Genomic DNA, 17,051 nt, shown 5'->3' with positions numbered 1-17,051 from the left:
CAATTTGGAAAGACATTCCATTAGCAAAATTAAAAATTATAAGAATTAAAGTAGCGAACTAGTAAGATTCAATGCGATTAACTGTCCAAATAAAACACCATAAGTTTAATTCTTTCTCTGATATATAATATCAATTTCTTCAGAAAAAAAGTCTGCAATTCTGCTCGAGAAAATTATATTTAATGGATCCCTACTTACTGGAACATTTTATTCGGTCATATTTTATTCGTAAGTCCTCGTCAAAGGAAAATGCCGTATCAATTATCGGTGCTTTAAAGCAGGCTAGTTGTTGCAGCAATTATGCATGTAAAATAACGTTATGCATAATTAGAAATTCTCGTTACGAAAATTCATTATTGGAAATTTTATTATTTTATACCGAACTTACGATATTTCCACAATATATACAACTCTATCTTAATCTTCTTCGTCGATAATTTTTTTTTGTTCGTTGAAATACATATTTCAACAAAAATCCGTGCAAGCACGAAGTAAAATATAAGCTTTCCCAATTTAACAAGCACGCGAGAGACGACTTGTAGTACGTCGATATTCTGTCTTCAGCCGAAAGGAGGCTATTTCGAGAAGTAGCATGAGATTAACTCGATCCCGCGAAATGATACGACCTCTCAAAGCGGACAAACGTGATGTCGTAGCTGCGTCCGGTGCGCCACTTCGACCATGCAGAAGATAGATATGGCCGGTGGAATAAACATGGAACCGCGCAGAAGCCACTTCATATTTCAGAGCATCCGAGTGAACTTCTGTAACGGTGGACGCGCATTAGACAGACTAATCCCGGCGGTATAGGGTCTGCACTAGTTTCGCGCAATTTCCGTCGTTCCTGCATCCACCGGCCACCGCTGATTACCTACACCGCACACATCCACCGGTTACGTCGTTTTGCTTATTTTGCTTTAAATAGAGATATTTTGGAGCAGACAGAAGAGAAAGAGAGAGAGAGAGAGAGAGGCGCGGCAACCGGGAAGAGAAACTCTCTCGTATTAAGGTCGCACGCGCGGCCGGATATAGTGCGCGAGCGGGAACGGGAAGCCTCCAGCATTATTCTAATAAGAATTATAGCTTATGATAAATATCGTGGCTGGACTCTCGAACGTTTCTGCGGGAAGTTGCGGAAGCGATACGACTGGCTCGATTCATTGATTATCCATTACTGCGAAACACGCGCCGAAGGTAATGAACGTAATCAAATATAAACGCGCAACTTTTCGCCATTTCGTGGAAGACGGTAGAGAGTAATATATATCGGGCGCATGATAACCATAGTAATACAACGTAAAATTCGCCACCGCGAGTAAAGTTTTACTTAATCACTTAATCTTCTAAATTGCATCTTCTAATTGTTCAATTTTAACTTTCAGAATTTAAGGACACATTCCTTTTATGCGCAAAAGAACCGTGCACACTTGAACATTCAAAGCAAACGAGTCGCATTCTCGACACACATCCTGACGGCCTAACAGTGTTTTCCTACTTGCGTGAGGCGTTTCTTCCTATAAATCCTCGGCCTTACCCTTACTGTCTTCTCCTCCTCTCTCCGTCTTCCGCTTCGACCTTCTTTCCTCGTCGTGCACTATCCCCCTAACCTTCGTCCACCTAACCGCCCCTACTGAGTTTCCTCATTGTGGTACCAAGCGGCATAACTCAAACTGTCCTCGTGGTACCGATGCGAGGCTTGGATTTAGCGCGAGATCTTATCGTCCAGACAACAATAGCGCCGCTGCCTGAGAGAATCGAAATACTTATCGTCTACTTGACTTGCCCGGAAATTTATAAGATGTCCGCAAACTAGAATGAGAGCCCGTCTTCACTCTCGTAATAATGTATCAGATGTTACGAAATTTTTAGTCTATAATATATATTAAAAAAGTAATGACAATTAATTGACCAACGAATAGAAATGATGAACAAAAATTTAAAATATATGTTGTTAATTGCAAAGCGAGTACTTATAGTCATCTACATTTATTATAATTATTTCTTGCTAAAAAAATTAATAATTTTCATTCAAAAATGGCCATAATTGCGTACTTTATTACGGAAAATTACAAAATTCTGCTCTGTACTTCCACAGCCTGCAATGTAAATGTAAATTTGGCTAGTTAAGAATGTTTGTGGGATGGAATTCATTAAAATATGATCGTCGAATTATACTCATTTGTTTCCGATCGACAAAAATAAAACCGCGACGGTACAAATAACGTTACAGCACAACAACGCACACTTCTATGAAAAATATGGAAATGATGGGGGTGGCATTAATGCTACATTTAATGCGGTGCGCTTACGTGTCGCGATTATCGAATTTACGCCTTGAATCGAATATTAGCTTCCGGAAAAATATTGCAGCAGCGGAACACCCACTTTCGGCTGAAAGCAATTTTCAGCTTAAAGGCTTCCACGGCTTTTATAGCGTCGATATATTTTTCCAATAATATCTGTACGCAGACGACTGCCTATGGTTCGAGCGCGGCCGGATGGCGCGAGAAAGTCCGTCCGCGGAACGTAGAAACGAGATAGAATAGTTTACAATCAAAATCCAGCAAGCGAAGCAGACTCTTAAGCAACCTCCATCTCGCGGTTAAAAGTGAAATCGAATTTCCGCTTACGGAGACTTTTTCTTAATATAATAACCAACTTCCGAGTTTTGCAACCATCCTGAGCGGGAATTCCGATATTCCGCGGAGCAGAGACCGCAGACATTCAAAATACGCGATAATTGATTTTCGACGGATAAATTAATGGGCAAGACGTTCGTTCGCGGTTTGTTGCTCGAGGAGCGAGAATCACGCTCTGGTTTAAATCGGGCAAAATGAGCATACCGCAAATTTGCTGTAAAATGTTTTGTTCGACGAAACAAAACAAATGCATTCGATTTATATCACTGCTTATATTTCTGTTGAAATATGCTTGTCAATTGTTAATTATTTCCAGGATATCGTAGTATATTTGTGCGATAAATATCTCTTTTCCGAGGCGCACGATCGCAATGCTTAGTTGGACGCAATCATCTTATCGACACTTCGAGACTTCAATATACCTCACAGTCGATAGAGTTGAAAGGACAAAACTGACAAAGCAACGATAAGAAGGTGCGAGACTGTAGCAAAGAGCAAGAAATTGTTCGTCATGTAATTAATTCGGAATTAAGACGCGCTAGAAACTGAGACAGTAATTTAAAGCTCACTGTGTACACGTCGAGCATCGACAAAATGTAATGGTAAAGCGAAAGAAAAACTCACCCTGATACTGCTGTTAATACTCCAAACAATCTCTCGCAAAAGCAGAGTAACAGTTTTTCGTCGGTTTGCTTCAAAAATTGTGAAATATCTGTTCCATTAAAATGCCTTCACAAATGGTGCCATAAAACGACGAAAATCTCAGAGCTATATAAAACTCATATTGACCTGAAAGAAAACATTAATTTTCACTAATACTATCATCTAAATGAAAGTAACCATCATCTCTACATTCATTACATACATTATTTCTATTTGAAAACATATGTAGAGGATCTGCTTCTTGTCGTATAATTGTGTTATGAATTGTCCCAATAATAGAAAAATGAAATTATTCACTTGCTTCTCACAGTTTAAATGTCAAAAGACTCAATACAAGTAATTTTCATTACGTGGCTTTAAACTAGAACAATCATTGTTCCACGTTAAAAATTATAATACATTCTCTGAATAAATATACTTCAAACTTTGATATCTATTAAAACATGTCAAATGTATGAGAAATTCAGTGCTTGATAATTTTTAAAACCGGAAAAGTAACTTGAGTGAATGCAAAACAATGACCGGCTATAAGCAGGTGAGACAATAGCGTGGCATTAACAATTTGAAGGGCAAATGCGGGAGAAATAACATTTACGGCTCGCGCAGTGAGCAGAGGAAGTCACGTCAGGCCAACCGACTCTGACGTAGAATTTATTTTCTCACTCTCCGTATCGAGATCGCACACCGATATTACGAAGAAAGTAAATTCGAAGCTTATGATATTGGCATACAGTTGAATGCACATGAGCCGGCAAAACGAATCGTAATATGAACGTGCCGACGCCTTATGTAATAGCAGAGAAAGTAATAGCACTTTCCCGTCTGTTTGCGATATTATATCGGTTCTCCAGCTACGCCGATATTCACATAAAAGCGCGAGGTTATCTTTAGCACGCATTCCCATTCGCGGCGATTTTGCATTGTTACGCGTGAGTAATATTTGTAAATAGCATGATAGAGTACGGGCGATCGATGGTGCTTTCACGGTCGTCGTTCGGCGAATGCTTTCGCTTAAAATTACTTACCCACCACTGATTATTCAGAACGATAACTCCGAAATACATTTAAGTATAGTGCCGCTGCCGTTTCGCTCCAGCCACCGAAGAACGTTTAGTCAACAGGAATTAAATTTGCGAGTTGATAATTAAAACGAAAAAATCCGCGGTTTAACTCACGCCGCTCCATAAATATTCAAATTACTGATAACTCGATCTCTCTCTATTCCCCGCCGCCTGGACGTTTATAAAGCTCGACGAGCTTCTCGCCTCTTGATACACTTTTGTTTGCAAATTCCGCGAACGCAATTTAGGAGAATCATTTACGCCAATGAATAAAGTTCGCGATGTTTTAGGTCGAAAAGCAAACGACGGATTTCGCTCTCTCGTGAAGTCGTGCGCGGGAGCCAATATACTTTCGATAATGTGTTAATTGAACAGAAAATGTACGATTCCCGCGCGCCACCGCACGTGTGCGCGCTTTAATCGTGAAAAATCTTCCCTCGGAAATTAATCCGATCGCTTAATACGACACGTAGCTTTCCTTCCTTCGTTAACATAACATGAAACATTATTTAACATTAATTAGAACGAGTAACTTCAAATATTCGCGTATGAACATGTGAAAGGGTCTGGTGTTTTTTTTTTTTTTACAGTGAGACGTAAATTTACGCGCAGCCGCTTCGGGGGCCAGGGCCGACTTAATACAATTAGTAACGTTTCAGGAAGATTACAGAGGAGTTAACAGGTCCAGCACGATACGGGGCGCGTTTTAAATAACGATTAGAATGAACTATTATGCGCTTATCGCGGGTTACATAATGTTCCGTTAGTAACGATCATAAGTTGTATGCGGGGAACCGGCAGAATCCCAGAGGCGATGGCGTGACCATACCGCGTTATACCACTAGCTGCCACACGCGCGGCCGTATGTATAATGCGCCGTCACACATATACGCACAGATACGTGACACGTTAAGTTCCGCGGGTGCTCAGTGAGCTTCGTGCCGCTTTCCACGGATCGGCTTTATGCGCGAATTTCGTTAGCGCGAAAATGCGCTCGCGGGGGCGAAAGATTTTGCCTACTCACGAATAATCTTCATGATGACTGAAAGCGCTGTGAAGAGAGCGAATGCGCGTTGCGATTTAGCGAAATGAGATATAAAGTTATCCCCGTGGCTGCATGAAACAAAGATCTTCCGCCGCTTGTGTGAATACTTATTAGTATACGTTATATGATATTACGTTATTATATTATTGTTACCGTTTTACAAATTACTCGTTGAAATTCACCAAGTAACTAAAAATTACAATTAAGTAAATATTTAAAGAGAATATAGTACGATCGATATAAACTCGTTTCGAGGATTACAGAATGTAAGAGAAATAATACTTTATTATTAAATACCGATCAATATTTTGGCGGCTGTGACTGCGTATTGAATATCGAAGAATACCGGTGCAACAGTGCAGTGTCTCGAGAACGCGATTCCGTGGCGGAAAATCTCTCCCGTTCGGAAGGCAGGTCAGATAATCTGTATCGAGCATTCACGTCTGCGATTCCCCTTAGGCGTTCCTGAATTAATATTCGTTGGCTTATTTCATTTCGTGCCGATGGAGGTGTTGCGTTCTTCAAATTCTCAGCAAATTGTCCCCGCGCAGCTCCCCTCACCATCCTTTTTTCTCTTTCACACCCTTTTTTTCTTTTCAACCGCTATAAATGCCGCACACCCGCTGGTTTCTTCATATTATTTCCGGCGAAAGCGTTTCCCCTAGCCGTTATTCACATTCTAGAAGCCACCCTATGTACGGCTCGCTATTGGCCGCGGGATAATTAGCAAAAATATCTGCGGTATCGACCTCACGAGAATAATTGCGAAACGTATGGCGCTAGGCTGCTGAAGGCCGACTGCTCTCACGTATCGCGACGAAAGTATTTATATAGTACATTACGTTTATAGTCGAGTGCGGAGAATCTGAGCCGCAGGGGATATTCGAGGAACGCGAACTACCTTTATTGCTCGTTATTTCTTTTCGTCCTTCCGCAAGTCTGGCTATGCCGGCGGTTGACCTTTCATTAATGTATTATTAGATATCTCCCTTATACGAGAACTCTTTCATTGCTCAATGATTCAAGGGTTTCCTTTGCAATCGCGTTTTCACAATTTTCGACGGTATGTACGTGTAATTTGCTTCTATATGAACGCGACATTCGATCGTTACGCAATTTTTAATCTCGCAAACACTCGATGAAAACTTGTATAAAATTTATTTTAAAAAAATAACAATATGTATTCTTAACGTAAATCAATAAAATATTTGTATTAAGAAAGATTTCCCTCGTACATTGACGTAATCGAAGTATTCAAAAAAATGCCCTTCCGCCCTTTCCGCGACGCTGAAAATTCGCTCGGGCGAAATATCAAGAGGATGTTCCAAGCTTAAACGGACTGTCGCGCGCGCGTGTAACGGTCATTAAAGTAATCTACTTATTTAATACTTCACGGACTCGGCGCACCATTAATTTCGCTAATTTCCGCGATCATTATGTATGTAACACGTGCAAGCTTATAATGAGCTAAGCTTCGAACAGTATTAACGAGGAGACGCCCTTTTATCGATTACTGCCCTCGCTGATGTTCCTCGTCTGCTTCACGATCGCTTAGAATAAGAACGCCCTCCATCAATATCTCAGTCGGTCGCCGCAATTCGTCTCCGAGATGCTCATTAGGCCACGAGCGAACTAACGATCTGATCGTCGTAAATAAATTGCAGATAGATATCTTCTGTATTTTCTTAAATTTTATTATTTGATAAACTTTGTCTATTAAATTCTCGCAATTTCCAGCAGTTTATAAAACTCAATTTGATCGAAAATACTTCTGTTTATTCGAATCAAATACTTAATCTAACTATGTACATCGAAACCATTATTCGTCGCTGACCTATAAAATATGCCTGAACTTTGAACTAGAATAAAATAATCATTTAATATTCGTATTACACGGTCTATTTTGCACGGAATCGCCGGCAATGACAGCGTGGTTGTAGCAGGAAGAAAGTGGCGCGGTTTCCATGCGGACTGTAGTCCACTTAAAGTTTCATGCATGGGAAATCGCGCCGAGACGATTTCAAGTATGCATAGGTTAATCAAAAAGCCGAGTGCGAGGGAGAAGATGGAAAAGACCGCGGCGCGCAGCGTTCGATTCCCGAGTAAGGTTCGCCGGGGACTCGCGGAGGCCGAAACAGCCTGTCTATGAGCCTACGATCGTTGGCAGCCGGCTGCCACAGAATTTAACACCGTCAGTGGCCGCAGCCGCTGGCGTGTAGAGGTTAAAATATAATGGCGATGTGAGCGGCGCGGGATGGCGCACCGCGGCGAGGGCAGAGCTATGCATAGCAGATTATTTCGCCGTCTCGGCGAAATAAGATATTGGCACTTTTCCGCAATACTGGCAGCCGGGATGAGAGCAGCGTGGTTCTCCCGAGAGACCCTCTTTAACGTTACTTTCAATGACTCGAGAGTAGTCTATTTTTTTTCTTTTAATGAATATTTACGGAGAATGCATCGAAGGAATTTCATGACTTCCTACGCTCGACATGTTAGTCGTTACACGCTGTCGGAGAGAATCCCGAAGCTATCTCGATCTTTTCTTGTCGCTATCGAATTCTAATTCTAGTATGGATGCAAATTGCAATGTTGAATAAAAAAATAAGCAAAAAACATCAGGATAAATTTCCAGATTTCCTCTGACTCTATGTAAATAGACCTCGACAGACTACTATTATCAAGACCACGCTTTTGTAAGCGAAAAATTAACATACGCCAATCTCTCCCTCTCATGCATGTTAATTTCATAGTTATGACACGCAATAAGTACTTATTTGTGACATATTAAAATTGTATTGATAATGACTTAATAGAAAAATTGATTATATGTTCACTGAAACGCACAAACCGCAATACGTATAAAAATCGAAATGATATTTTAATATTCAGTTTTTTTTATATACGTAAAGCATACTTTTTTCTGTTAATAAAAAATTTAATGAAAAAAACGTTCTCTTGAAAAAGTAAACTGATTAGTTTAAGCCGTTTTTTTAAATGGCTTTGCGAGTAAAATGCAGACGTAAATTTTCATGTATAAGTGACGGGAGATGTGCGCTTTACAGGCTTTAGCCATGTGCCCTAATTTCTACGTAGATACGTGTTAGCATCGCTGGCTCAGCTTACGAGCTACATTCAATCCCCTGGTTCTTTCGCAGCTGATCTCATAGCAGATCTAGTTCCTAGAAACTTTGCATGTCGTAGAGAATTATGTTAACATTAATGATCTCGTAATGACTCTTCTTATCTTGCGAGAATTACGAATTAATTTCAACTTAACATTTACCATTGAAATCGTTTTGTAGATATCTATCGTATCAGAAATATTTATTACGTAGTGTGTGTTATGTAAACTAAAAATGACTTTATAGCTTCTATTTATAAAACAGTTAAAAAAGCATATACGTATTATATTTCTATTGTTTGAAAACGTAGAATATAAATTTTGCAATAGCAAATTTTGATTAGTATTTGTATATTAACATTAGAAAAAGTAAAAAAAATTAATAAATATTTTTAATTGATTCAAAAATCGAAAAGTTTCTTCACCTTTTAACTTTCTCTCGTAAAATTATTATCCTCGCATTAGCATGTTCATTTATTACGCTATTATGATTATAAAAATATGTACCATAATATACTATATTAATATTGTTAAATATTTTCCTAGCATATCAAAGTATTCTTTATAATATTTTTCAATCCGTAAATATTAAACGTCTATGAAAAAGCATGATACATTAGAAAGATGTATAAAACACGACGCTAGAAATATGTTTCCGCATAAGGAATTTCTTCGAGAACAGTTGTTTGCAATCGTCTGAACGTGCACGCGCATTTAAATTTACAAATTAATCGAGAACATCGCGAAATGGATATCTCTGCGCACTCGAGACATCCGGTATCGAATAACTGAATGTTTGCGCGCCGCGTTGTCACCGAAAGACGTCGCGCTATTGCGTAACTCCGCTACGTGGTGACGGGTAAACGCGGAGGCTGCTTCGTAGACCGCGATTACCAATTTAAGGAGCTCTTCTTCCCTCATACGTATGGATTTATTCTCTTGGAAGATATTGACATGCAAATTCGCCTCTCGCGCGAACCAGATACATGCTGTGTTACATGCGCGTACGCGTATCCATCGCGTTGCCGCAGGAATACGACGACGTAATGTGCATAGCGAGTTATAGCGTTGTAAGATTTCATCCCCTTGTCGCCCGGCGTCACATTGATCTTGCCTTGGAAACGCGCAATCGATTGCAAGAAATATTTTCCAATAAAAGTTTATGTTATGCATCGCATTGTTTTTCAAATATCGTATATTATATTATATTAAATTCGTTCATTAACCACAAAAATAAATTTTTATCCATTCAAATGAGAAGTATACTTTCAACATTTTCTGCAAGAAAATTTGTCTAAAATATAATAATATGTATCGAGTAAATTATAATCTCAAAATAATAACAAACGTATAATTGGTCTTTTCTGTCTTAGATTTTCACGTCTTTGTGCGCGATATATTTGCAGATTTTAGGACTGCGGGGTCGACGACACGCTCGTCCGTTCGTAATAAAATGAAAGGGGGAAGACCGGGATGTGTCGACCAGAGGGGTGACGCATCCCCTAGGCAGTACCGGGAGAGAAATATTCCCTGCTTTCACGCTCTAACGATATAATAAATCCCGTGATGTTCACATCGCATCTCTCCGCGAAGTGCTCCTTTAATTTGCGAACCACGTTTAACTTTGTAGCAAAAGTAATAGCTTTGCTTTGATTATCATTTGTATCTCATTGAAAATATAACCCGGCATTTATCCGCACGAATTTTGTTCTCATTAATTCGTCCATATATTACAGAAGTAGCGGGCATCTGGAGAAATGAAATTACACGAACACGCGCACAGACAGTTCCATTTCTCTCAATTTCCGAAATATCCAGTTACTGTTGTCCTACCCTGACGTTTCGAAACTCGGCACGTTCTCCCGGTTATGGTGTATCTTGCGTTGCGTATTGTTCATACAAGGAGTCCGCGCAGAAACTGTATTGCCGACTATAACATAAATATTGTTTCACGTGCGACGGCGGAGCGAACGACTTCGCGTAGCGAATCGTTACCGCGTATATTCCGTCAGCGCCGTCGCGCTGTCATCATCGCCGTCGCCTTCGTCGTCGTATCCGTGTCGCATCGCCTATACCTCGCATCGCGTCGAGGCACTCGGGCCAGGAAGTCGCGTCAAGTTCGCTAATGGGATTTACATCTTGGCTCACTTCAGGCAGCAGGCGAGATCCATGACGCATCTACGCGACACGGAACGACGATGTCTGTCTTAACCGTTTGATAAACTGAATATAATAATAATTATCGCGCTAACCTTACTCTTTCCTCTCTCTTTTCCCACCCCTTGCCGATTTGTTATTTCGAAGAATGAATTCCAATTAGTTGTGTGCGCGAAACTCAAGCAACTTTCGCGAAGATTTGAAATGTGTGTTGCCGCGATCGAGAGTGCCAAGAAAATGGCTAATTAATCCGTGCTGCTCTTAATGAAAATGCCCTCGAAATGATGCGCGCACGTCAAAGAGAAACTGTAATTTCCTTCGAAATATACGGCTTTATCAGATAAGTGTTTAAATTCTATATAATTTTACTAAATATTATAATTTACATAAGAATTTATTTTTATATGCAACAAAAACAGCATCATAGTGCTTAATTCTCCTAAAAATATTTTTGGAAATAATTTGCTGATATAATATGCCACTAATTGCAGGAAAAAATTTATGAGCAATCCAAACAAGATAACTCTGTCTGGGATTAAATTTAATCTTTGTCGATTTTTCGATAAGGAAAAGTCGCTTAATTCCGTAATGCCCTTAATTCCGTGATATTTTCTCAACATTTTGTTGCCCAACTATAGACGTTAACTAAACTTCGATGAACCGGTAATTAATCGATAAAACGTAGTCACATCCGAGAGACAATTTTATCTAAATAAAAAAAAATTTGACTACGTGACGTTACGTAATTAAAAGATTTAGCTAAAAAAAGATTATCATTAATTATGATAATTGCTTTGCCGACGTGATATTTTTAAAAAAGATAATCAAAATAAAATAGACAAACGCACACTAATTGCGATAAAACCAACTAAATAGTTGGTTAGCATCAACGTTCCTCGCCGATACGCCGACATTGCCGCTATCACGCAAAGGTATTCCAACTACTCGTGTCCGGATATTTAACAGTCGCTCGCAGAAGCTTTGCCTAGACGATCCTCTTTTTGCTGGCGTAATCGCCAAAGCCCCGTGAAGCTCAAGAGACGGCGGTCCGCCTTTTGCTTTTCGCGCGCGAAGGATTAACTCCGTCCGTCCGTTCCGCACGAGCTTTTTCTCCTGCGCGACTGAGCGGGGTGTACGGGTGGCGAAGAGAGAAAAAAAGGAAAAATACGGCGAAGGAGGAAGGTAGATTAGGGAAAGAACCGCGGAAGTGAGGATGTAGAAGAGAAAAAGATGTGTAAGGGGGATAGTCGGACGGAAGGTTCTGAAGAGAAACGAAGGCCACCAGGAAAACGAGCAAATTCACGTTTTCTATCGTACATGCGTCGCCGCGGTAAAGTATTCAGCCATCCTCCCTCCCGTCCATCCTTTCTAGAGGGCTGTCCGTGGCAACCCCCCTTTTTCCTTTTCCACTTACAGAGCATATAATTCCCCCTGCGCCCGTGCATCATACACTCACTTATTTTTGCGCTACAATGAACCGGGCGGACGTGGTGGTGGGTTAAGCTCGGGGGCGGTTAGCGGCATCGCGGAGAGAAACAGAGCGAGAGTCGGAGCACGGGGGATGAATGGAGCGAGCGAGAAAGAAAGCGAGAGAAAGGGGGCAAAGGGAGAAAGCGCGACCCTACGAGCCTATGCCCGGATAAATTATTACTTTCGTCCTTCGTGAAGCAATATCTGTGCTAATAGGAAATCACGAAGGGCTTCTGGGCCTTGCCGCGCTGCGCGCCCTATCGTTTTCTCCGCGGACGCCCTTCGCAGCGAAACCAGTCAGCCGGCGACGGCGAAGCGCCAAGAAACGGTCGCTATTCTTTTCATTGCGGCAGTAAAAGCGAGGTGAGAGATTACGATCGTCGTGCTAAGTGCGACGGCTCCTATTCATGACGGCTTCTTGGTGCGTCAGCTCGCGACAGGTGGGGAAAGGACGTGGTGGTAAATGGACGCGGATCGCATCACGAGAAATCGGGTACGGTCGTAATTTGCCGGAGTGCTATTGAAACTTGCACATCTTTCTTACAATTTTCTACTATATATATATGTTAGAGACTCATATATACATATTTTATATATACTATATATATAAAATTTAATAAAGTCAAACTAACTTTGGCAATTGCTTAGTTGGATATTTGCAAGTTGTTGTGCACAGAACGTGGTTGCGATTTAAAGAGATTTTAAAAAAAATCAATTTTGTTAGAAAAACACGATGTTTCTCTTGACATTCATATTAGTTTACACATCAAATATTGGATATATTAGAACCTAAAGGCAATAAATTAATATCGAAGAGTCCATGCGATTTTATCCAATATATTCAATTTAGTAGAATTGTACGCGCATCCTTTTCTCATTATTATTATTTCTCTTCAAAGTCAAATTATGTTTTGTTCGTAAACAAAGCGATTTCATTGCGTTGATATTGCTACGCGAATGACGTTTACACCTGCGGAATTTCATTATGCAGCATCTCCCCCGAATGACATTGCGCAATAAACGAAATGACATTTAGAAATAAAAGTTCTTATTATCGCCGATAGAATACCTACAAGGGAAGATTAAACTACCTCGCTTGAAGCAATTTAATAAACAGACTTTAGATTTTATTATCCATAACGCGACTCAGGACGTAAAAAGAGAATTTTCTGACAAATTAAAACCGCTATGATTAAATTGACGGTACTCTTGGGGTATGATAAGCGGCTGATGCAACATGTCATATCGTGTAATAAGAGATTGTGTCACATTTAACGTGTCCATAAAACTAACGATAGAATTCTTTTCTTGTATAGATATTAATGGAATATACGTTACAAATAAAAACTTTTATTTTGATTTAGAAATATTTTAATAGTTTGTGAAAGCAAATACGTTATAGAATGTGTTTTTATCGATTTGAATTACGAATTTGCACGTTATGAACGAATTTTAAACAGTATTTTGTTCCAATAAATTTCAATCTTAATTGAGTATCATGAGGTGCCATTAAGTATTATTGAAAATTTATTCATCCGGATACGATCACATAATTTATTACCCATTCGTTAAAGAGTTAAAAAATACATTCGCACATTTTAACACCGACACGCATAAAACATGTTCATTAAATCCGCTCAATAATGATTTAAAAATTGTTAACGCAGCTGCTCCGTAGATTGGAAGAATTATTATACTCTCATTATACGTAGTTATCCCTTTCGTTTCCACGTTTAAAATAATAATGAGAAGTGAATACATTATAACAATTTGTTCCAACATTATTTCGATTGTGATTAAAAACGTTATTTTCGCGCAGTTCAATAGAAAGCTAAATCCTTTGACAAAGAATCAATAGTTAACTACAAAAGGACCGCCATCGGCAAACTGCGCCGAAATAATTTCTCAACTGAAATCACTGGACGAGCGTCAGCTGGTCTGCTCGGAGAGTGACGAATCACTAGCTGCCCGCGCCGTCACGAAGCAGTTTTTCTATTCGTGTGCCCGCAGAAAACGGTGGAAAGGGTAGAGATAACTAGTTGCGCTTGTATACTTTAGGACGAAAAAAAACCATCACCGATAAAAGTTAGTGCGAGAAATGGGGAGAAAGGCGAAACGAGATCCCCATCTGTAATCCTCCCAGCGCTATAAATTTGAAGTATATTAAAAATAATTGCCTCGGTTCTGCCAGATCTCCCCGCATTAAAGTCTCGCTTGATAGCACAAAGGTACTCACGAAAAAAAGGCGAGATTCACCGTTTCCTCGTAGATTGACGTCAAGTTTCGTCGTCGCTGACCACAGCGCTATCAATTTCTGTAATAAAAATTATTGATCTTATGTATTTATCTCAGTATCAATCTCGCGCAACTTTATCATTAACTTCTCTTGGTCGGCACTATAAATTTCAGCGAACAATTATCGCGACAGATGCGCACGCCGTAATATTATAATGCCATTCGTACATAAAAATCCACGGGATTGCCCGAATTCTTATCGCCACGAAAATCTCACGGAAGTGTCGCCAGGCTAGGTCGGTCCGCGCAAGGAACTCTCGGGTATTGGATGTCCGGGATAGTACAGACGTGATAGGGGTTTGCGCGAACGTAACGCCTAAAGTTAGGGCATAGATACGATCGTGAGTAAGCGGACGCACTTGACTGTAAACGGCGTAAACGCAGCCACCGTGCACTACAACGGGGATTATACGGTCGCTCTAGCGTAGCAGAATCCCGTTCCTCGAGGCTCGTACCGATATTGCGTAAATACTGCCCTTCGGCGGCAAGCACTGAATTTGATAAAATATTAGTATACGTTTTTAGGCGCTTTAGCCATGTACGCGTGTGATTTGCAAATTTCTAAAAAACTGAAAAATTTACGTGGATACTAGTATTAACTAGGAAAATTTCTATATTGCCTTGGGGAATTTACTATAGCTGTTGCTTGATTATACTTTATAAACTGCCTGAAAATATTGCCACCGTAGCGCACCACCCAGTAATTTTTAATTTAAAGATTAAAGTTGAAATCGATTTGCATTTCCATAATCCATAGATTTTTTGCAATCAAAACCCGCATCAATATGTGAAAGTATTTAAATATCATAAAAAAAAATTAATATTCTCGCTTTGCACGAATTGCTATTAAATTCAATTTCACACAACAAATGTAATAGTTGCAAACGGGTTAAGTTGCAGCTTTTATGCATGCACAGAACTCCGAGAAGAGAAAGAGACGCATCATGTGTACAACAATAAGGCAAGCTGCTGCAGCTCGTATGCATTCGTAAGAAGACTTTCGCAATTACAGAGTGAATTCAATCGACTGCGCAATAAAATTCTAAGAATGCATATCGATAAAAGTATCTGATCTCAAAGACACAAAGTATCGATTTGTAAAAGCTCCGATAGCGACACCGATCGGAAATGAAATACGCGCTATTTTTGCAATTCGCTTCTTCGCAAAGATTCAATGCATGATTTAAACGTGTCAAGAACTTTCAGAAAATTTACATTGCACACAGAAATGGAACACGACCGTCGCGAATAACGGGGGATTATGCCGTAAACTTTGGAAATTGCGCTATCTCGAATGTAAATTATAAATCGGCGCGTTGTATTTTGCATCCATAGACCGCGCTGATGCTTCCAATCCGAAAGTTTCCATGAACATAATTTCCAGACGCCAAAAGGCAAGCTACGCAGACGGGTTATCTTTCAAATTACATTCAACGTTAAACATATCATACAGCCCGCTAGATGAAGGAGAATATATGGACTAGAGAGGAGAAAGACGAAAGCCGGGGCATGAAGGGCGGATCAAGAATTCGAGGGAGAGAAAGCAAATTTCGAGGTTGGAGGAGCGGATGCTCACCCCGTAACGGAGGGTAGCTTCTATGATTAATATGAGGACGTCGCCAGGATCAGGACAATTTGCGTAACATCGGACGAAATTGATCTGGCAGCTCTCAGATACTACTCGAAACATTACTCGTCTTTCCTGAAAATGTTAACTATGTATTCTCCGATATTACATTTTCGAAGTTTCTCTAATGTTTCGATATTGAATCGTTGCGATTGAATCGCTTATGTAACAATGTCATAAGAAATTATGACATTGATATTATAATATTGATCACGTAATAAAATATGTTTTAGTTTCACGTATTCACACAATACCGAAAGATTATATTTTATGTTACGCTAATATTAGATTTCTATAAATTAATAAAATGATATAAATATAATAAATAAATTAAACGATTTAAACGAAAATGCATTAAATGTGTTGCAATATTATTGATTTTTTTAAACAAATTATTAATTTTAATTTTAATTTTAATTTTAAGTAAACGGATAGAAATATAATGATATCTCCAATAACAAAAACAATTACATTATGTAATTATACAATTAAATTTCACATGTCAATATATTGATATTATTTCAAATAGCCACATAAATCATCATCAATTAGCAAAGCTAATAAGATTGATTTTCATTCAAAAGACAACTTGTAAATATATTCCCTGCATGTAATATGCTACAATGATATAAAAACTTTCTTTTTAATTTGTTGCATGTTCCGACGACGAGTAGGCACTCAAAATCGGAATGTCCGCGTTTTATGCAACAAATATGAGAATTGGTTACCAACAAAGATTGTACGGAATTGATTATGGAAATAACAGTTCTACAAAACATGTACGCAGGCTAGGAGCAGATTCTGAGCAAACAATATCGGTACTAAATAGCAGAAAGCGCAATTAATTTAGATTTTCAGCAATATTGTACTTCGTTCTATCATTGTTCTACGTAAATACCACTGCAGTGATCTATTCAAACATTTCAACGAAAACGTTTCCGTGGATCTACGGAAATTGCGTTATTGTTGCCTG

At 39.4% G+C, this 17,051-nt stretch overlaps 1 protein-coding gene and 1 long non-coding RNA gene across 8 annotated transcripts in view; one reads left to right on the top strand and one right to left on the bottom strand.

The window, feature by feature from the left end:
* The window catches only part of Ten-a (tenascin accessory), a 482,645-nt gene that overhangs the window by 229,604 nt on the left and 235,990 nt on the right, over nucleotides 1-17,051 (top strand). The window lies entirely within an intron of this gene.
* Nucleotides 1-17,051, bottom strand: part of LOC105668286 (uncharacterized) — a 182,976-nt gene that overhangs the window by 133,762 nt on the left and 32,163 nt on the right. Inside the window, exons 6-7 of one of the 3 annotated variants that reach the window (XR_001100059.2) lie at nucleotides 14,393-14,470; nucleotides 3,264-3,428 (exon numbers count right to left, since the gene is read on the bottom strand). This is a non-coding gene — a long non-coding RNA (uncharacterized lncRNA). The remainder of the gene's footprint in view (nucleotides 1-3,263; nucleotides 3,429-14,392; nucleotides 14,471-17,051) is intronic. The other 2 variants (XR_001100061.2, XR_001100060.2) reach the window with 2 other exon arrangements.

Source organism: Linepithema humile, chromosome 7, assembly GCF_040581485.1.
Source record: "Linepithema humile isolate Giens D197 chromosome 7, Lhum_UNIL_v1.0, whole genome shotgun sequence".
Lineage (NCBI taxonomy): Eukaryota > Metazoa > Arthropoda > Insecta > Hymenoptera > Formicidae > Linepithema > Linepithema humile.
This window is presented reverse-complemented; position numbering and strand designations above follow the sequence as displayed.